Here is a 21,809-nt window from a genome sequence, read left to right on the forward strand (position 1 = left end):
GACAGTGCCAGGCGTGCAGTAGGCCCTCAGAAACACTAATGGGATGAGTGGAGGGTGAGTGCCTGTGGTTTCTCTCTGCCAGGTGTCTTGCCAAATTTTCTGCTGCATGTTGACTGAGATGCCACTATTGGGTCTGATCTGAATTTTTTAAAGATTATTCTAAGACACAATATGAATTTTTGGTACAATTTTAATCTTCCATCTAGTTGTGACATTTTACCTGTTTCGAGTTCCTCCTGCCTTTGGTAGTTGATTCAGAAATTGCTTTTTAATTGAAGAAGGGAAAGAGCTTCTTTGCTGCCCCTGGTAATACTAATAGCATTTTAAGCTTTGCCTTGTCCTGAAAAGGTGGTGAAGGGCATGCAAACGGATAATCAAGTGCCTCTGATGCCAGTTTGTCTAGGTTTAAATCCTGGTGCTAACGCTTATCAGTTCCCTGACTTTAGACAAGGTACTCTGATCACTGTGCTAGTTACAGCTCCTATACCTCAGAGCATTGGTGTGAGGAGGAAAATAAATAGTGGAAAGTCCCAGTGTATGTGCTTCATAACCTGGTAACTGTTGTTACGGTTAGTATTTATTTAGGAAAATGAAGTAGATGAGGTAAATAGAAAATGATGAGACCTAGGGATAAGGCTAGTGTGTGGCTGCTGGAGTCTGTTTGGCCTTGTCCTGAATTTCCTGATGTCTGGAACAAAGAGGGGAAGACGCCTCAGGAGGTGGGAGTACCTGCTGATGGGAACAGCTTTCCTTTGTAGGGGGAGAGGGGTGATGAAGATGTCCTGGAGGTCGCTAGTGGTGCCGCTTGCACAGCAGGTGAACATACTGGAAACCGCAGAATCGTACACTTTAAAAGGGTGAATTTGGGCGTGTGTGGATTATATCTTGATTTTTATGTCAGGACTTCCCAGGTGGCCCAGTGGATAAGAATCGGCCTGCCAGTGGAGGGAGCATGGGTTCAGTCCCTGGTCCAGGAAGATTCCACATGCCTCGGAGCATCTAAGCCCATGTGCTCCAACTGCTGAGCCCCCTTGCTTCAGCTGCTGAAGCTCGCACACTGAGAGCCCGTGCTCCTCAACACGGGAAGCCACCGTGATGAGAAGCCTGTGCACCACAACTCGAGAGCAGACGCCACTCACCGAGACTGGAGAAAGCCCGCCCGTAGCGACGAAGACCCAGCCCAGCCACAAATAAATAAATAACATTTTAGAAAGAAAATGTTAATACTACTTGCTTTAAAAAATCAGACCAATAAGCTGGATTTGTCTTCCTCCTACTAAGTGAACACAGTCAGGCAGTCCACAGCTCAGCAGCTCGTGGTTTAGTGCAGGTGGTATAATAATCATGGACGCTTTTACAGACACCATGAGACAATCCTCTGTCCCCACAGGGTCTGATTCTTCCCGACTCGTTCATGCTGCTCTGTTGTGAACTTCGGATAACCCATCTGCCCAAACCCTGCCACCTGAAAGCGTGATGTGACTCGGCAGGCAAAGGTCATGGAAATGACCTTCAGTTGTGTTCGTACAACTTGACTGACAACAGGCCTTTAATGGGCAGCAGTGGCCTAATGTCAAGGCAAAATACAGGCAGAGCTGGGATCAAAACAATGCCATCTGAGGCCCGAGCCTGACCTCATGATAAAAGCTGGCCCAGGAGAGCGCACGGCAACGTCTCTGAATGCTGGCCTCCGTCAGCGCCTCCATCATTGGGTGCGGAGCCGCTGCCCGGAGTGGCCTTGTGTGGCTGCCTGGTCCTCACTGCCGCGGCAGAGAGTTAGTCTTTGAACCAAAAGGCACCATCTACTGCTGGCTGAACCTGGGGTGACCAGCCAGCCTGGGAACCACCTGGGAGGATGGTGACCCAGGATTGGGCTGCCCCCTTGCTCATCTGTGGGTAGCCAGTGATGGCTAAAGCAGTGACAGGATCTCACACAACCATTAAATCTCCCTCTTTGAGTTACTGGCTGTGGGCCCTTAAGTAATTTGCTGATTCCTTAGGTCTTCAGGTTTGTATCTGTGAAATGGGTGAAATATTTACCTAAAGAGGCTAATCATAAGCGCCAAAGAGCTTGTGTGAAGTGCCTAGCGTGGTGCTTGGCCCACGGTGCCCTTTGGGTGGGTACTGTCTCTAAGCCTACCCTCTGCCTGCTGAGCAGGCAGGCAGCACACAAGGTGCTGATGAGGACCCTGCAGCCTTTCTGTCCCCTGTGGTGCTCAGGGCTGGCTTTTTGAGGATCGAGGTATTAACACTTGCTGCTCAGCGATTATGAGGAATCCTGGTTGTCAGATTCTCGAGACTGGCTGGAGAAGTCCAAAGATGATGAGTAAGACATAATGTGAGCTTCAGGAGCTTGTAACCCGGTGAGAGAAGCAGATGTGGAGGTAACTGTAACCTGAGGCAGAGGCTGCCAGGTGCCAGAGCTGAGAGTGGCCGTGAAACCAGGAGCCAAAGTTTTATGGAGGAAGTGGCACTTGTGAAGGGACAGCTTTGATGGCTACAGAAAGAAAAGGAAGACCATCCTCCGGTGGGAAGGCAGTGAAGCAGAAACAGGCAGCAGTGTAGCAGGTGTGTTTTCGGGGGCTGATAGGAAGGCCTCACGGTAAGGATGCTACTGGATTTTTTTTTTTTAACTTTTTCTCTTGAACCAATTTTCGACTTACAGAAAACTGCAAAAATAATTGCGAGTGTTCTTATATTCCTTACCCAGCTTCCCCTGATGTTAGTATCTTACAAAATTATAATAAAATTAGCAAGAACAGGCAGTTAAGTTCAGCACAGTATCATGAACTGTAAACCAGGGGTCGACAGACTTTTCCTATAAAGGATTAGATAGTGAACCCTTGAGGCTTCATGGGCCAGAAGGTCTCTGTCCCAGCTACCAAGTCTGTTGCTTTAGCGAGAAAGCGGCATAGATCATCTGTAAATGAACGAGCGTGACCGTGTTCCAGTAAAACTTTGTCTTCACAAGTAGTCAGCAAGTTGGGCATGGCCTGAAGAATGCCAGTCCTTGAATGAAGCTCCACCCCTCATGAGAATTTCACTTGTCTTTCCACTCATCTTCTCTCTACTCCAGGCTCTCACCCAGGATCCCACAATGCCCCGACTCGTCAGGTGTCCTGAGTCTCCTCCAGTCCCTGACAGTTCTCCTTTCATAACCTTGATGCTTTAGGAGAGGGCCAGTCCATTGTTTTGTAGAATGCCCCTCAGTGTGGGTTTGACCAGTGCTTTCTTGCGATTGTTGTGAGGTTGTGCATTTGTGGCAAGAGCACAACAAAGCTGGTGATGTGTTCTTCTCAGCGTCTTGTCTCAGGGGTCCCTTACTGATGATGCCTACCTTGACCTCTTGATTAGGTTGGTGTCTGTGGCGGTTTTCCACTGTGAAGTTTTTATTTTTTCCGTTTGCAGTTTTTTAGGTATCTTGGAGGAGATAACTTTGAGACTATGTAAATCCTGTCCTCCCCACCCTACCCTGCCTCAGAACTTTTTGCCCACTGATTTTAACACATCCATTGATGGATCTTACCTGCAGTAGTTCTGACTGTGGTTTTCTCTGATGGTAGTCCTGTCTCTTCCTCTTTCCTTCTAATACCTTTATTAGTTGGAACTCTACTGTGAGAAAGGCTTGTTCTTTCCCTCCCATTTTTATATCTGGACTCACGGAATGTTTGTTTGTCCTACGGTTAAAAATCCATTAGCAGCAAGCAGTCCAAAGAGGAAATCAAGAAAATAATTTCATTTATAGTAGCATCAAAAAGAACAAAATACTTAGAAATGAATTTAAACAAGGAGATGCCAGACTTTTGCACTAAAAACTGCAAAACATTGCTGAAAGGAAATGAAGAAGACTTAAATGGAAAGATATTCCTCTTCATGGATTGGAAGACTTAATATTAAAGTGGCATTATCCTCACTCTGCTCCAAGCAATGTACAGGTTCAATGCAGTCTCTATCAAAATCCCAATGGCCTTTTATGCAGAAATGGAAAAGCTGATTCCGAAATTACTATAGAATTTCAAGGAACCCCCAAGAGCCAAAACAATCTTGGAAAAGATCACACTTGGAAGACTCATACATACTAATTGCAAAACTTATTTCACAGCTGCAATAATTAAGACAGTGTGGTCCTGTTATAAGGATAGATAATGGATAGATCAATGGAATAGAATTGAGCCTCCAGAACTTAGCACATTTGTGTATGATTAATTGATTTTTTTTCTTTTTGACAAAGGTGTCAGGGCCATGCAATAGGGAAAAAATAGTGCTGGGACAACCAGATACCCACATGTGAAAGAAAGAAGCTGAACCCTTGCCTCACACCATATACAGAAATCAACTCAAGATGGATCAAAGATCTTAATGTCAAAGCCAAACTGTGAAGCTCTTAGAAGAAAGCAAGGGTTAATCTTCATGATCTTGGATTTTGCAGTGGTTTCTTAGATATGACACCAAATCATAAGCAACCAAAGGAAAAACAAAAACCAGATAAATCAGTCTGTTATGGACTAAATGTTTGTGTCCCCATAACATTCAGTGTTGAAATCCTAACCCTGAAAATGATTAACTGCTTCTTCTCTACTCTGCCATGTGAGAATATAAGAAAGCAGCTGTCTACAAAACACACAGTGGGCTCTCGCCAGACATGGAGTCTTCTCATGCTCTGATGCCAAGACCTTCCCACCCTGCAGAATTAAGAGACATAAATACTTGTTGTTTTAAGTCTGCAGTGTTATAGTAACAGCCCCAAGCTGAGGCATGGACTTGCTGTTTCTGTAGCCAAATAGCTTAGATTTTATTCATCAGTCTGCTGAACCATTCCTCTGTCAGAAACGATAGATGCCATCCAAAAATGTGTCTGATATCCTTGCTTTTTAACTGTTGGGGCTCGCTGAATTGAAGCAGCTGAATTTGATGCACTTCCACTGCCACCTCCTTCAAGAATTAGCTCATCTCCATGGGCTTGAGATAGCGAACAGGCACTGTCAGGCCACGTCCAAACCTTGTGGAGTTATCTTTTGCCCAAGAAATTTCGGACTTTGACAAGAGAGCAAGTCTCCTGAATGATTGCATGGATAGGGAAATGGGCTCACAGAGACCTGATCCTGTAACAGAAGCCCAGTGCGACACCCTTGATCTTGTTCTGTGTGTGAGTACAGATAATGCCAGTGATGGCCAGGTCCTTCCTGTCTCCCCACCATTCATCACCCTGGAGCCTTTTTTCCTCTCCTAGGAGGCTGAGTTCTACATTAAAGTGATTGAAGACCCTATGCTGGGTGGCCCGGGGCCCCTTCACAATCATTGTGCATCCCTTCAGAGAGAGTGATGCCAACCTTTTCTGGAATCTTGATGGTCTGATTGCTGAGAATGGGCTTCCCACAGTAGATGCAGCAGAGAGGATGCCCCATTCCCCACCCTGTGCCACTCCTCTTGTGGGGTCCTAGTTCCCAGCCAAGGATTGAACCCAGGCCTTGGGAGTGAAAGCATGGAGTCCTAAGTACTGAACCACCAGGGAGTTCCCGACGCGGTTTATTTTTAATCCGCTTCTGTCCTGAAGAAGTGATCCACTGACGTTCTTCGGGCGCCTACCATGTGTTCTCTGCAGCTTTACCCATATTATCCTCCCGGCAGCCCCTTTGGAATTATTAGTAATGATGATTCTCTATTTTAGATGGGCAAGCAGCTGAGGGAAGTCAAGTTTTGCCCACAGTCGTAGAGCTATAAGTGGCAGAGCAATTTTGAACTCATTTTATTTAGAGCTGTGACCCCATTGTACCTGCAGGCTGTACCTTCTGGTTCCTCTTCACTCAACCCCTCCCCGATCCCTCCATCTCTGCCATTTTGCATCCTCTCCCATCAGGAAGCCATCCTAAGCCAGCCTCTGCCCAGCCGTGAACTGCGCTGGCCGGAACCTGCACTCTTCGTTTTGGCAGGGAAGTAACTGTGTGTCCCATCTCTTGCCGTAGAGGAAGGACATCTCCTGACCTAGTTTGTCTTCTCCTGTTTAGTTAGTATGGTGCTGGGTACATGGGCATGGAGGGTCCACTCTTGATATGAGTGGAGCGGTTTCTCCTCAGGGCAGTTTCCCTCTGGACAGTTGTCTTCAAATCAGCATCACCATCAGCATTTCTGTGATTCTTTGCAGTGTTGCCACAGGCATCATTTATGTAAAAGCCAAACAAGGATTAAAAAACCACCTGGTTGGCTAAGATGAGAAGTGGTTCAGGCTGGCGGTGGTGAAACCAGCCTGCAGGTTTGGTTCACTAAACTCCTGCCAAGTCGCAGACCCTTTCACTGTGTCCCCCTGCCACAGTTTTTCTAGTTTTATAAAGCAGTGGGCTAGAGAGAAATCAAAGGAAAGGTGGGGCTATTTCACTCCCCTCTGTTATAGCCCCTTCTCTGTGAAGCTACTCGTGGTGAGAAGAGTCACAATTTTTAGTTGCAATTCAAATATTCCTTTTGGAAAGTAGCCTTGGTTTCTTTCCTTTGATGTGACTGAGGTGTAGGAATTCAAGAGTCACCAGATGATGAAAAAGTAGTTACTCGCTTTCTCTAGAGAATACTAGAATGGGGGCATTTGGAAATTTGACATAATACTATAAATATTAACGTATAAATAAAACAAAGTAAACAAAAACCTACCCACAGTTCTTAACATTGTGAAGGAATAAATAAAGGTAGGTCGGTTTCTGTTTACTTTGTTTTGTCTTCCTGGTAAGATGGTTTGGAACAAGGACAGGCTACTCCTCACACCAGAGCAGACAGTGAGCTTGGATAGACGTACCTTCGTCTTTCCACTCCGACCAGCGGAGGTTGGCAGAGACCTCACTGACCTTGTCTGCTGATGGTAGAAAAGTGCAGGCAGGGGACCACCAGGGTCTGGCAGGGGTTCCAACTCCCACCTGCGTGTTCTTAAAGCCCAGAAGAGCTGTTGCGGCACCTCTTTGAGTCATTTCAAACCTTCCGAGCTCTCCTCTGGGTCTGCCCTCTGCCACGCACTTGTTTCCTGTCCCCTTGGAGGAGCTTCCGGGGCCTGTGTGCACACCCACTTTCTGTCCCCGTGGAAGTTAAGGTTTTCATGTCGGAAATCAAGGCGAGCCCTCCAGGAGTGGCTGAAAGACTGCCCTTCTTGGGCACCAGGGTCCTGGCCTCCCTGGAGTCCTTATGGAGTCTTTTCTTTTTTAATATGGATTCTTATCAGTAGGGTTTTTTGGTTTCTTTTCTTAACCCTGTTTCCTTCCCACGCTGATGGGGATGTAGTGTTTTGTGGAATTACTCCCTCTTCCCCCAGGTTAGAATGCAAAGGGAAAGCTGCAGAGAAATGCTGAAAAGAAATTGCTTTGTGGAAAATGATTTGAAAGTGAGTCAAGGGTCCTAAAAATCTTTATTCCCTTTGATTCAGAAATGTTTCTAAGATATATTTGGAAACCCTATTTTAAGCAAATAATCAGAGGTGCACAAAGTTTTATCTTGAAAAGGTGTCAGTCGTCCTGTTTATCGTGGTGGTATTTGTAATAGTGAAGATATCCAGTAAGCTGCTGTGTAGTCATAGGCTGGAAGAACATTTGAGATTTTTATAATGTTCACAATTTAACAAATGAAAAAAGCCCGGACAAAATTATCTGTAGTATGAAACCAATAATGTTAAAAATAAATACATTTTATAGTACACATGTAAGAAAATGGGCGGCACAGAAACAGATAGGCATTTGGGTTGTGTTTTCTTTATGTTTTTTAATGTAATACATTTTCTTCAATAAGCTTGTATTTATTTTAACTTATTTTTATTTTGAAATAGTTTCAGATTTACAGAGAAGTCACACAAATAGTGCAAAGAATTTTTGAGTGCTCTTTACACAGGTTCCCCAGATATTAACGTTTTACTTTATTATTTCCTCTCTTTCTCTCTCCTTTTTATTGCTAATATTTTACTTTTTGGCTGCCCCATGAGGCAGGCAGGATCTTAGTTCCCTCCCCAGGGATCTGACCCTCACCCTCTGCGGTGGGAGTGCAGAGTCTCAATCACTGGACAGCCAGAGAAACCCCTCTCTTTCTGTCTTGAAATTGAAGTGCAGTCCACCTGCGTCTCTGTGTTAGTCCCAGGTGCGCAACGAAACGGCCCCATGGCCAGTCTGGCAGCCGTCTGTCACCAGCAGACCTTACAGTATTACTGGCTCTGTTCCCCCGCGGTGCAGTTCATCCCCATCCTCTCTGGCATTCAGGGAACCAGTTTGTTCTCTGAATCTGAGTCTCTTTGTTTTGTTTCTTAAGATTCCACAGATAAATGAGATACATGGTGTTTGTTTCTCCATCTGACTTGTTTCACTTGGTGTAATACCCTCTAGATCTGTCTGTGTTGTCACAAATGGCGAGATTTCATTCATTCTTACGGCTGAGTAAACTTCCATTCTATACGTATACCATATCTTCTTTACCCCTTCATCTACGGATGGGCACTTAGGTTGCTTGCATATATTCGCTATTGTAAAGAATGCTTAGGGGTGCACTATGTTTTTTAAAATTAGTGTTTCTATTTTCTTTGGGGAAATACCCAGAAGTGGAATTGCTGGCTCATATGATGGTTCCATGCGGCACCTCCATAGTGTTTTTCCATGGTGGCTGCAGCAAGTTACCTTCCTACTAACACTGCACAAGGATTCCCTTTGCTACATTCACACCAACACTTGTCTCTGTCACTGCTATGTTTTTCCTTGATCTTTTTGAGAATAAGTTGTACATATGGACATATGAAGTACCCCTAAGTACTTCAGTGTTTCTTTTCTGAAATCCAAGGGCATTTTCTTACATAGCCATGGTTTAATAATATCAGGAAATTAACACTGATATTCTGTGTTAATTGTCTAATCATAGACTTTTTTTTCAAACTTACCACTAATGTCTTTTATAGCAAAAAGAAAAAAAAAATTTTATTTTTTCTTGGCCCAAGATTGCACTGAACTGTAACCACCCCCTCTTTACTTTTCTTTGATCTGAAGCAGTTCCTCAGTCTTTCTTTATCTTTTGTGACCTTGACATTTTTCAAAAAGTCAGGCCATCTCTTTATAGAATGTCCCTCAGTGTGGATTTGTCTGTTTCCTCCTGATATGATTCAGATATGTTTTGGATGGAATGTCGCAGAAATGGCCTTTTGTCCTTAAAGCACTGTATCAGGTGCTTTCACTTTGTCCCGGTATTGAACTTTGATCTCTTGATTATGGTGGTGTCAGCCACGTTCTCCACCATAAAACTCTCTCTTTTCATATATAATCTTTCAGTTTATCACCAGACACTTACCCGCAAGTTTTAGCACTCATGGTTCTTGTCTGAAACAGTTATTAGTCTGACGATTGCCAGTTGGTGACATTCTGTCCTTTTCTTTACTCCTGCATTTATTAGCTGGCATTTCTACTCTAAGGAAGAACTTTCCCTTCTCACTCAAGTGTTTATTCGTTTGTTTTTTTATTTCAGTATTGACTATCATTATTCGTTTATCCAGTGGGTTCCAATCTGTTGCTGGCAGTATGTATCTTGATGCTCAAGTTGTCCCAGATTTCCCAGGGGGAACCGCTTCAGGTACACTCCTGCCTTCTTCAGATGCGTCCCTGTCATGCTTCAAGCCCTCCCTTGCTGGAGCACAGCAAAGTGATCCAGGTTCATCCACTGCTTTTCCTGCCCTTATTCCTGAGTCAGCCATCTCTCCAAGGAGCCCTAGTTTCTTTGGTTGGAGAATGGTGTTGAGAAGCCAAGATTTGGATGCTAAATGGCTTCTTGCTCCTAGGATATCTTTACTTCCTCTCAGCAGACAAAACTAGGAAATATACACAAACACATACGCATTTCCGTGTTCATCTTCATATATGAAGAAACCATTGTGTATACTGATATCTCTAGTTTCAGTCCAGCCCCGCAGCATTCATTCCCTGATCTCTCTTCCCATATTTGTACCTCGAAATCCAGCTCCTGTGAATCTAATATCGTAAGTAACACAGTCATCTCCTTATAAAGAATAGGCAAAGCAAAGGTCCTTTTAGACACCCGCCCACCACTATCATATTGTAGATGTTTCCTAGAGGAAATCACTATTGTATACATCCTCCTGGATCATTTTTCTGGAGAACTACCTAACTTTCCTTTTATTTCACTAGTGGTTTCATAATGAGACTGTCACTGCCTTCTGTGTTATGTATATATAATGACAGCATTTCAATGAGAATACCATTAGTTCCACATAACTTTTTTTGTTTTAACTATTGTATAGCATCCCATTTCTTGGAATGGAAAACATAAGCACCCAGTTTGGGGGCTGGTACAGGCAGTGCTGAGCTCAGTGAGAGACACAGTCAAGGAAGAAAGTCACCAGACCCAAAGGTCTGGGCATTTTTTCTTTTTTTCCTTAAGAAAAAAGCTTTAAAAAATTTTTCCAGTTAGGTAAATAGCACATACTCATTATTTTTAAAGCAAGTCATACATTAAGAATAAACTGGGGGAAAAAATCTCCCCCCTGAGATAATATTTTGGTGCTCCTTTCACATATCTTACGCAGATGCAGGCATAAATATTTTACATCCTAGAGTACATGTGCTGTTTTGTGGGTACTTATTTTTCCAGTGTAACTTACATACAGTAAAGCGCACAGTCTTTTAATACGCAGCTTGATGAATGTTTACATAAACTTCCCACGAACTGCTGCTGCAGATGAGATACTGGACATTGCCCAGTATGCCAGAAGGTTCCCTTGTGCCTCCTCCTCCACTCATGACCCTTGACCCAAAGGTAACCACTGTTCTGACCTCTGTCACCATTGACTGCTCTTGCCTTTTCTTGAAGTTCAGCCATAAATGGAATCCTTTAATAAGGTCCTCTCCTGTGTTTGGCTTCCCTCGTTCAGCATTACATCCATGAGATTCAACTGTTACTGTGGGTAGTAGCAGTTCATTCTTTATCATGGTCATGGGTACTTATCTTTTGTTGTTTACTTCTTATCATTAAGACTTTTCATAGTAGTCACAGCTACATTTATCATAGCACATAACCCTTTGCATGGAGAAGGCAATGGCACCCCACTCCAGTACTCTTGCCTGGAGAATCCCAGGGACGGGGGAGCCTGGTGGGCTGCAGTCCATGGGGTCGCACAGAGTCGGACACGACTGAAGCGACTTAGCAACAGTGGCAGCATAATCCTCTGCTAGGCACTGTTCTAAATCCTTGACAATTTCAGCTTGTTTCAGTTCAGTTCAGTCGCTCAGTTGGGGCCAAATCTTTGCGGCCTCATGGACTGCAGCACACCAGGCTTCCTTGTCCTTCACTATCTCCCAGAGTTTGCTCAAACTCATGTCCATCAAGTCAGTGATGCCATCCAACCATCTCATCCTCTGTCATCCCCTTCTCTTCCTGCCTTCAATCTTTCCCAGCATCATGGTCCTTTCCAATGAGTCAGTTCTTCACATCAGGTGGCCAAAGTATTGGAGCTTCCGCTTTAGCATCAGTCTTTCCAGTGACTATTCAGGACTGATTTCCTTTAGGATTGACTGGTTTGATCTTCTTGCTGTCCAGGAGACTCTCAAGAGTATTCTCCAACACCACAGTTCAAAAGCATCAATTCTTTGGCGCTTGTTTAATCCTCAGAATAACCCAATGAAGTGGGTATTACTATCATAATAGCATGTCCTTGTCTCTGTATCAAGCTGAAGAAGTTCCCTGCTATTCCCAGTGTGCCGAATTTTTTTCATCATGAATGGATGTTGCATTTTGTCAGATGCTGTTTCTCCATCCACTGATGATCACATGAGGTTTTTTAAAAAAGCCTATTGATAGAGTAAATCACATTGATGTTTGAATATTGAACTAACCTTGATTCCTGGAGGAAACTCCATTTGATCATGATGTAGTATCCTTTTTACATTTTGTGTTATTCGATTGGCTAGTATTGTAGATTTTTGCATCTGTGTTCATGAGGCACGTTTGTCTGCAGTCTTCTTCTTTGTACTTTCTCTGTCTGGCTTTGGTATCAGCATAATACAGGCATAAAAGAGTTGGGAAGCCTTCTATTTTCTGTAAGAATTTGTACAGAATTGGTCTAATTTCTTCCTTAAATGTTTGATATAATTCATCAGTGAAGCTGTCTGCTTCTGGAGTTCACTTTTGGTGATGATTTTAACTAGTAATTTGAATTCTTTTAGAGAACTCTTCAGCTTATCTATTTTTCTGGAGTGAGCTCTGACAGTTCATGTCTAAGGAATTTGTCCATTTCATCTAAGTTATCAAATGTTGACATAAAGTTGTTCATAATTTCCCATGTTACCCTTTTAGTGTCTAAAGAATCTGCTGATGTCCTCTTTTTCATTCCCTATATTGATGATTTGTATCTTCTTTTCCTCCTGGTCATTCTGCCTGAGGTTGATCTATTTGAGAACAATGTATATATCATGAGTTCTAAAAATTCTAGTATAGTTGAGAATTTAAGGATTTTTTTAAGAGAAAACTTCTTGTTTTAAAATATTTTTTTCTTATTATTATTTGGGGAGGGAATCAGAATGGACCTTAGTAACAGACACACATTTTATTTACTTATGAAAATGCTCATTTATTTGTTTTGGCTGTGCTGAGTCTTAGTTGCAGCATGTGGGGTACAGTTCTCTGACAGGGATTGAATCCATGCCTTCCAGCATTGGGAGCACAGAGTCTCAGCCACTGGACCACCAGGGAAGGCCCCAGACACATGTTTTAATTCAAGCTGCACCCCTCATCAGCTGTGTGACTTCAGGGGGCTGAAAGACTTGTCGACCCCCGGGATGCCCCTCATCGCAGTGGAAAGCCCAGCTCCGTGGGAAGCACGGACTGATCTTGGGACTGATGATCTTGATTAATCGAGAGAGTTAGTACTTCCTCCCCTTCCTGCCTCTTTCAGAGTCTGCCCTGCGCCTCCTGGCCTCTCTTCCCGTTGCCCGAGCCCTTAGGCTGTGCAGCGGACGTGTCGCTGCGTCATTCTCTGCTTTCACTTTCCATAGCTCTTCTTCAGTGTGAGCTAGAAGCATGTGTGTGTGTCTGTGTGTGTGTTTCAAAGCCTTTGAAAGAGGGGAAAGAAGGTCAGGAATCCGTATTGAAGTGCTGAGGCAGGTCAGAGACTGGAGTTTTCCTCCTGGCATCGTCACCAGTCAGCTGGTTCAGTTTTATGGTCATGAACTTGGCGGGTCTGTGTCCTGGGCCCCTGGCGTGGCAGGCAGTCTGTCATTAAGTGCAGATTACCTACCCTTGTGTTGACCCATGTCCACTGATGGGAGTGGGGCATGCCTCACCACGGTTCATTGTCTTTCTGCGCATATTTGTCAGAAGGTTCTTCCTGGAGAGTGTGGGAACCTCCGTCCCTCCGTTACCACTTCTGCAGTCCAGGGCTGCCGCCACCTCTGTTTCCTGACTGCCCAAAGCAGGGATCCGCTGCCTCTCAATCTTCTCTTTAGGGTAAACCTCTCCGGTTCCTTTCCAGCTTCTCGTGTGTCAGGTTTTGGGGACCACGCCATCCCAGGGGCCTTTTTCTGACTGTGTTCTGGTTTGTCTCTGCTGTTCTATGTGGAGCCCATTTGTAACCCTGTCAGGGGGCCTTTAGTGCAGGTCCACTCTGGGAAGGCCCCATAGGCTCTGGCCCATCCCATTCCCTTTTCTCGGAAAGGGAGGCATAGGATCTGTTTTGCAGGCTTGCTCTGTGAACATTCCCAGTGAATGGTGGCATGCCCTGCTTGGGATGGGGGGTTCTGATTCCCCTTTGGCGGTTCTCATCACACCAACACCCGATTCCCAGTCGGGCACTAGAGGCAGAAGCCGACCTCAGAACAGGTCTGCCCGGACCTTAAGTAAAGCAGGGCAGGTCTGCAGCTCTGTGCCTCTCTTTTCCGTCTTTGTATTCCCAGTCAGTGAAGGCGATGGGGTGGTCAGGAGAGTGTCGGCTTCAAAATGCACATGAGAGCTGTGAGATAAGTTCTGTTTGGGGCAAAATGAGGACTGCAGCCTGGGAGACAGCACCTCAGCTCTGGGAAACTGCGCCAGAGAGACGGGGTGGGGGGAGGGACAGTATGCTTGTGATTTTGGTAAACGGGAAATACATGCAGTCAGACACAGATTTTTCCAGAAGCTTTCTGCGCATCTCGTGAAGCTTTCTGCTAGCCACGAGGAGCAGTTGTTACCATGAAGGATTTTAGTGCTTTTCTGGGTATGAGGAGATACAAGAATTGGGCTCAGAAAATCAGCTCCTGAAAATATCTATCTGAAGATCTGTCCTGCCAGTTTTTCCCTCAGGTACAGATGCCTCATTTCTGCTATCAACCCTGAGCTCCTTTCAGGGGGTGTTGAAGGTCAGCAGCTGCAGTAGCCCATGAGTAAATCCTCGTAGGGGTAGATGACAAGTGCCAATTTGTAGTTGAGGGGGTGAGCCATATGAACTTGGCTTAGAGAAGCCCAGCCCTTCCTCCTGGGTCTCTCCTTCACTTCTTATGCCAGATGTGGGGGGCTTCCCCCACCAAGCACTGCAGCTAGGTGCCCTGCAGTTTGACTCCACGTTGATGCTGTCTACCTGGAGATGGAGTCAGATCCCACAGGGGAGGGCTCAGTCCCTCAAGACCGCTCCCCCCTCCCCCGCTGCAGATGTTGGGCCCAAGTCCACTTGTCCTCTGTGCCTCTCACTGATGGACTGTGCATTTCGGCTCCCACAGCCCCCTTCTCAGGTTTGGTTAGTTTGCTGGAGCCACTGACAGAACTCAGGAGAACACATTCACCAGTATATTAAAGGATCTGATGAAGGGTACAGAGGGGCAGGCGGGTGAAGAGACACATAGGGTGAGGCCTGGGAGGATCCTGAGCCCAGGAGTTTCTGTCCCTGTAGACTTAAGGTCACCCTCCCAGCACATGGCTGTGCTCACCAACCTAGAAGCTCCCTGAGCCCCGTGCTTCTGGGATTTGAGGGAGGCCTCCTCCTATAGGGATGATCAGTTATTCAGTCCATTTCCAGCCCCTCTCCCCTCTCTGGAGAAGGCACTGGGGGTAGGGACTGAAAATTCCTAGCTTATCCCCTGGAAAAGGAAGTGGCAACTTACTGCAGTATCCTTGCCTGGAGAATCCCATGGACAAAGGAGCCTGGGGGCGACAGTCCATGGGGTCACAAAGAGTCAGACATGACTAAGCAACTAAATAACAACAACAAATTCATCGCTTGGTCTTCCTGGTAACCAGGCCCATGCAGGAGCCGACTCACAGTTGCATTCAAACAGAAGATGCTCCTGGTGCTCTTATCACTTTAGGAAATTCCAGGAGTTTTAGGATAGAAATTTTTTCTATTATCTCACAGCACTCGTGTGAAGTCTCTTGTACCCATAAATTGCCCTTGCTAACTTTTAGTAGTGTCAACTAAGTTACACCCTCAGAATGCCCCAGAGTTCATTGCCGAGGGCTTAGGGGATCTGTGGGTTCACACTGCTTTGGGTTCAGGCCAGGTGGCTGAGGCCCCAGAGAGGCTGAAAGAAGAAACAAGTGCACGTGGCTGTCCACGGCCGGCTGCAGTTCCGGTGGTCAGCGGCCGTGGGGCTTTGTCAGCTCCGTTGACGCTAAGTGATGCTAGGTCGGTCTTCTGCCTGCTTCTTGCCAAGTCATGCTTTCACAGATCCAGCTTCCCTGGCTGCCTTCCTCTTTCACGTCCTTGCATCAGACACAGTGCTTGTCATGTGTCTCCACATCCCACCCAGAAGCCCTGCTAATCGGGGGAAAAGTCATCAGCCGGGGCATTTGGGCATCTGCGGGGAACGTGGGCCTGCATGAGTTCTAGTCTAGGACGCCTTGGTCATGGCTCCACGTCTGCACTGATCCTGCGGGTGCAGCCACTGTTTGGGGTTACCACCCTGCCACCTGGTTCTAACCGTGCCACACCCTCACCCTGTCATCACTGCCACCCAGAGCTCAAAGGCCTTAGGCGCGTGGAACACTCCTTCACGCCCTGGTCTTAAATCTCCTTTTAAAGGCCAGCCTCTTACTCACCACCTTTATACTCACGCATACAAACGCATCTTGTCCTACCACTGTTGAGTCACACTAGATTCTGTAACTACTGCTGTTTTAGCATTTGTATCAGTGGTTGCAAGTGAGTAACTGCTGCTGCTGCTGCTAAGTCGCTTCAGTCATGTCCGACTCTGTGCAGCCCCAGAGACGGCAGCCCACCAGGCTCCCCTATCCCTGGGATTCTCCAGGCAAGAACACTGGAGTGGCTTGCCATTTCCTTCTCCACTGCATGAAAGTGAAAAGTGAAAGTGAAGTCACTCAGTCGTGTCCAACTCTTTGCAACCCCATGGGCTGAAGCCTACCAGGCTCCTCCGTCCATGGGATTTTCCAGGCAAGAGTACTGGAGTGGGGGGCCATTGCCTGCTCCTTTATCAGGAGGCACATGCTTCCTCCAGCTGGAACTTTTCCCTCCTTTACCTGACTGGTGGGCCCTGGTCATTTTTCATGCCCCAGCTCAGAGGTTGGGCCCTGGGCGACCCATCTTTGACTGTTTGAACCATCTTCCCTTCTTCCTCAGATCTCCATTTTCCCCTACGTGTGGCCCCTCCATGGTTTGAAACCACTGGAATATGCCTACAGTGGCGGAAATGGGTTGGCACTCTCCATCCCCTACCAGTGTTGGGACAAAGAAGGCCTGACAAAAGAGAGGACTTAAATAAGATTTAGAGTGTTATAATACCCAAAATGCTTAGGATCCAATTTAAAAAAAAAAATCACTCAACATCCTAAGAACTAGGAAAAATCTCAACTTGAAAGAGAAAAAGCAGTCATACAAAAGATAAAGAAGAGCCGAACAGACTCTTAGAACTGAAAAATACCATAGCAAAAAGAAAAGACCAAAATTCCATGGATGGCACCACGGCAGAATTGGCAGAGGAAACCACCCGTGAACTTAGAAGAATGGAAATTACCCAGTCTGAGCCAGGAGAGAAGCTAGAGTGATAAAGCTGAGCATAGCCTCAGGGACTTGGGGACAACCTTAGGTCAGCATGGCCCCAGGAGGGAAAGAGGAAAAGGATGGGGCTGAGAAATATTTAGAGACAAAATAGCTGAAAAGTTCCTAAACCTGCAGATTCAAGAAGCTGAGTGAATGGCAAACTGGATGAACCCAAAGAAAGCCTCACCGGCCTTGTGTGGGTTTAAAAGGTCAACGAGGTGGACACTCTAGCCAGAGGGGAGTGTGTTCCAGCTGGTCTTTTGAGCAGTGCTCTCAGCAGGCTGCCTTGGGGAGGCCCTTTCCCCTGAGTTTATCGCTCAGGCTCTGGAGGATTAGCTGTTAGGCAAGAGCAGGCTTGGTTTCCCTGAGGATTCTCTCTCTCATTTTGAAGAACCTTGGCGGAGGTTTGTGACCCTGAGCAGACCCTACTCCCGCTGCAGCTCCTGGAGGAGCTCCTTGGAGGCAACAGTGCCTGCTTGCCTGGGTGATGTGCACGCTATCTAAAGGGGCGGCATACACTGCTCGCTGGCTTCCTTCCTTCCTTCCTGTTGCTGCATTCATGCCAACTCACTGTGATGTCACCGCCAGCTCAGTCGATCAGTTACTGACGGGAAGTTACGTACAGTGACGGCAAAGCTGCGGATCCTTTCCAGAGGACGATCTGAGACATCAGGTGTTGTCGACAGTTGTATGGAGAAAGAGCCCTTCTCTTTTTGCCACGTTTGTCCCTGCAGAAGCTGACTTAGCTCTCGCCACACCCTTGGCCCCGGGTGGCCAGCGATTTGTTCACCCTGCTCTGCAGGGTGTCAGGCTGCCCCGGGGACTGCCACTCAGTTGCCTCCAACTCTGTGCGACCCCAGACTGTAGCCTTCCAGGCTTGTCTGTCCATGGGATTCTCCAGGCAAGAATACTGGAGTGGGTTGCCATTTCCTACTCCAGGGGATCTTCCCGACCCAGGGATCGAGCCCACATCTCTTACATCTCCTGCATTGGCAGGTGGGTTCTTTACCACTAACACCACCTGGGAAGCCCTGGCCTTGCTGCCTTTGACCTTCAGCATCAGTGGGAACTGGCTAATTGGTGCAGTTCAAAAGGAGGAATAGCACCTGTCTGTCTATTTATGCCCGTTTCCATATGTACACTGTCTTTATGATAAAAGTGAAAAAACTTAGGTACAGTTCAGTTCAATTCAGTCGCTCAGTCATGTCCGACTCTTTCCAACCCCATGAATCACAGCACGCCAGGCCTCCCTGTCCATCGCCAACTCCCGGAATTCAGTCAGACTCGCGTCCATCAAGTCTGTGATGCCATCCAGCCATCTCATCCTCTGTCATCCCCTTCTTCTCCTTACCCCAATCCCTCCCAGCATCAGAGTCTTTTCCAATGAGTCAATTCTTCGCATGAGGTGGCCAAAGTACTGGAGTTTCAGCTTTAGCATCATTCCTTCCAAAGAAATCCCAGGGTTGATCTTCTTTAGAATGGACTGGTTGGACCTCCTTGCAGTCCAAGGGACTCTCAAGAGTCTTCTCCAACACCACAGTTCAAAAGCATCAATTCTTTGGCGCTCAGCCTTCTTCACAGTCCAACTCTCACATCCATACATGACCACAGGAAAAACCATAGCCTTGACTAGACAGACCTTTGTTGGCAAAGTAATGTCTCTGCTTTTGAATATGCTATCTAGGTTGGTCATAACTTTTCTTCCAAGGAGTGTCTTTTAATTTCATGGCTGCAGTCACCATCTGCAGTGATTTTGGAGCCCCCAAAAATAAAGTCTGACACTGTTTCCACTGTTTCCCCGTCTATTTGCCATGAAGTGATGGGACCGGATGCCATGATCTTTGTTTTCTGAATGTTGAGCTTTAAGCCAACTTTTTCACTCTCCTCTTTCACTTTCATCAAGAGGCTTTTTAGCTCCTCTTCACTTTCTGCGTAAGGGTGGTATCATCTGCATATCTGAGGTTATTGATATTTCTCCCTGCAATCTTGATTCCAGCTTGTGCTTCTTCCAGCCCAGCGTTTCTCATGATGTACTCTGCATAGAAGTTAAATAAGCAGGGTGACAATATACAGCCTTGACGTACTCCTTTTCCTATTTGGAACCAGTCTGTTGTTCCATGTCCAGTTCTAACTGTTGCTTCCTGGCCTGCATACAGATTTCTCAAGAGGCAGGTCAGGTGGTCTGGTACAGACCTAATATATAGTATATATATTATATAGTATATATATATATATATATACACTATATATAATATAAAGATTGAATCAGACCTGCTCTGTTTGGGGTGGGGGAGACTCACTTGGCTAGTCTTGATGAACCCCATTTTTTTCTGTGTCTAATTTTTACATGTAAGAACATGAAAGCCTCCTTCCTGCCAGTAAGGGATTTGCCTAGCTGGCGATAGGCCTGTGGCAAGAGCCTGGTCTGGTTAAAAACTTCCTCTATATGCTCACAGCCTTTTATTTTCTTCTGTTGCTGACAGGTGTTGCTTTTGGCCCTGTGAGCTCTGTCCTGTTTGGTTTTCCTGCTTCCCACTAAGTGCAAAAGAATGACTGACGGAAAGGTGGATTGCACAGGGCTCCCAGAGTCTCCCTCGGGGGCCTATGGGGACCTCAGACTGTCTCACGGTCAGCCCCCCACACTTGAAATGGAAAACACCCACCAGGCAGAGTGGTCAAATTTCTTCCATCTGAATATTTCACATGCAGAGTAGAGTGATTTTATGCAGCAAGGTCTTGATTCCCTGACCTTGCCAAGGTGCCTCGGGGCATCATTGCTGGCACCCAGACGTGCTCTGAGAGACTCCACATCTGTGCCCCTGAGCGCAGCTTGAGGTGTTTCGCAGTATCAGTGTGAGATCTGCATTCCTTTTGACTCTGTGTGTGTCTTTGCAAAGCTGGGTTTTTGTAAGTTGTTGGGATCCAACTACTCCTAAATGGAACTCTCCTGTATGTCTCTTGGCCTAGGGATACCATATACTCAGATGCCAAGGGCTTCACAAGCCAAGAAAGTCAGGGGACCTCAGTCCTGGAGGATTGCTGCATGGGCCTGCTCCCAGCCCCTGAGTTCTTTGCAGTCTGTAGGCTTCATGTCGGCTGTCCATCTCAGAGCTGTGGGGACCCCAGGTCTGAGTGCTGCGGTTGACTCGCGTGTGCAGCGAGAAGCCGTCTAGTTTTGTGGGTGTCAGTCCCCCCTTGGTAAAGTACGGGGGCCGGGCAGCCTGAGTCAGCAAGGCGGTGGGACAGGAAGGTGGTTCATGCAATTGATACATCCTGTGTGTTTCGATGAATTCATTGACTCTTTTCATTCCGTGAGAACTTTTTTCCAGCCCTAGATGATGTGCCAAGCACTGTGCCGGGAAAGTGTGATACACACCCCCCACCCGGGAAGTGACAGTTGAGCCAAGGTCTGAGGACTGAGTGGGGAGCAGGTAGAAGGAGAACATCCCAGGCCCAGGTCAAGGCCCTGCGGGCGGGGACACAGGCTGGAGGGGAGGGCAGGTGGGCTCGTGTACACCTCAGTGGGTCGTTGGTGGTTTAACAGTTTGTTCTCGCTTTCAGCCCCCAGGCACGTGGCTCTGATCCTAGTAGGGAAGCACGAGGTGAAGGGTTTCCTGACTTCCTCCTTGCCAGCCTCCCAACCCTTCCTTCTTACCACGAGCCAGGTACCCAGGTGTCGGGGGGACTGTTTGTCCCTCGGGAACTGGGGACAGAACAGAGAGATGTGTCCACTCCATCCCCCGGCTTGGGTGAGTGGCGAGCAAACCTCGCCCCCCTGGAGCCTCCCGGCCTCCGGTGGAAATCAGATGCTCTCTGGGGTCCTTTCCACCGCCCTCTGCGGCTCTGGTCTGTCTGACATTTTGCATCTCAGAGCTGTGGGGACCCCAGGTCTGAGTGCTGCGGTTGACTCGCGTGTGCAGCGAGAAGCCGTCGTTTAGTTTTGTGGGTGTCAGCCCCCCTTGGTAAAGTACGGGGGCCGGGCAGCCTGAGTCAGCAAGGCGGTGGGACAGGAAGCTGGCAGTCTTTGCGGGGGGCTCTCCTGGGTCAGCATGTCGGCCCTGGCGGGACCCCAGGCGGGCTCCAAAACCATGAGGACAGGCCCCTCCACAGCAGAAGCCTCGTGGGTGCACCAGTCGCCACTGCCAGAGCGAGTAGAGAGACGTGACTAACCCTGAGTAAACATTCCGTGTGTTTATAAGTCAGTTCTTTAAACAGTGCTTTCTGGTACTCGAGTTAAGATTGTCTTTTCACATCAGATACCGGAAAGGGTGAGCTGAGGTGATCTCGGGAACTCAGCCCCTGAGACCAGCCCCTCAGATTAGTGACCAAGCTGAGAAGCAGGCTGGAGGGCCACTCTGGAGGGCCCATTCCCGGCCCTCAGCTGACCCGGGCCCCCCACCCCCCCCACCGTGGTTCCCTGAAGGCAGTGACAGCGAATGGAAGTCACGTGTGAAGTAATCTCGCAGTGCCCTCCTCACGGAGCTGTGACTCAGGCATTTCTGACTGCGCCTGGAGCCGTGGTTGCGCTGAGAGCCCGCCACTGGATAGGAGCAGCGATTGCAAAAGGGCAGTGACGTTGCGGAGCCAGCCCGGCCTTGGTGGCAAGAGCAGAAGTGCACCGCGGGAGTGTCTGGGCCTCTGTTGGCTCATCTGTACATACCTGCCAGGTTTCAGTGGTGGAAGGACCAGTCGAGCACCTTTTGAGGGGACTAACTAGGTTGGTGTGGTGGGGGGCCCCGAGAACACCATCAGGAACTAAGCCAGTCGGTGTGTGTTGGGGGGTGGGTTCCCCCAGGACCGCTCTCTGCCTCAGTGACGCAGGAGGACACACAGAACT

The 21,809-nt window shown here is 47.3% G+C and overlaps 1 protein-coding gene and 1 pseudogene across 7 annotated transcripts in view; one reads left to right on the top strand and one right to left on the bottom strand.

Moving 5' to 3' along the window:
* Nucleotides 1–21,809, top strand: part of LOC101115252 (NADPH--cytochrome P450 reductase) — a 68,605-nt gene that overhangs the window by 19,609 nt on the left and 27,187 nt on the right. Inside the window, exon 2 of one of the 7 annotated variants that reach the window (XM_060405970.1) lies at nt 902–21,689. The exons of 4 other annotated variants lie outside the window; for them this stretch is intronic. The gene's annotated coding sequence lies outside the window, so the exon portion shown is untranslated. The remainder of the gene's footprint in view (nt 1–901; nt 21,690–21,809) is intronic. 2 more of the 7 variants (XM_060405971.1, XM_060405972.1) reach the window with 2 other exon arrangements.
* On the bottom strand, nt 4,793–5,405 carry LOC121817908 (large ribosomal subunit protein uL6-like; annotated as a pseudogene).

The sequence above is a fragment of the Ovis aries genome, chromosome 24 (genome assembly GCF_016772045.2).
Source record: "Ovis aries strain OAR_USU_Benz2616 breed Rambouillet chromosome 24, ARS-UI_Ramb_v3.0, whole genome shotgun sequence".
Taxonomy (NCBI): Eukaryota; Metazoa; Chordata; class Mammalia; order Artiodactyla; family Bovidae; genus Ovis; species Ovis aries.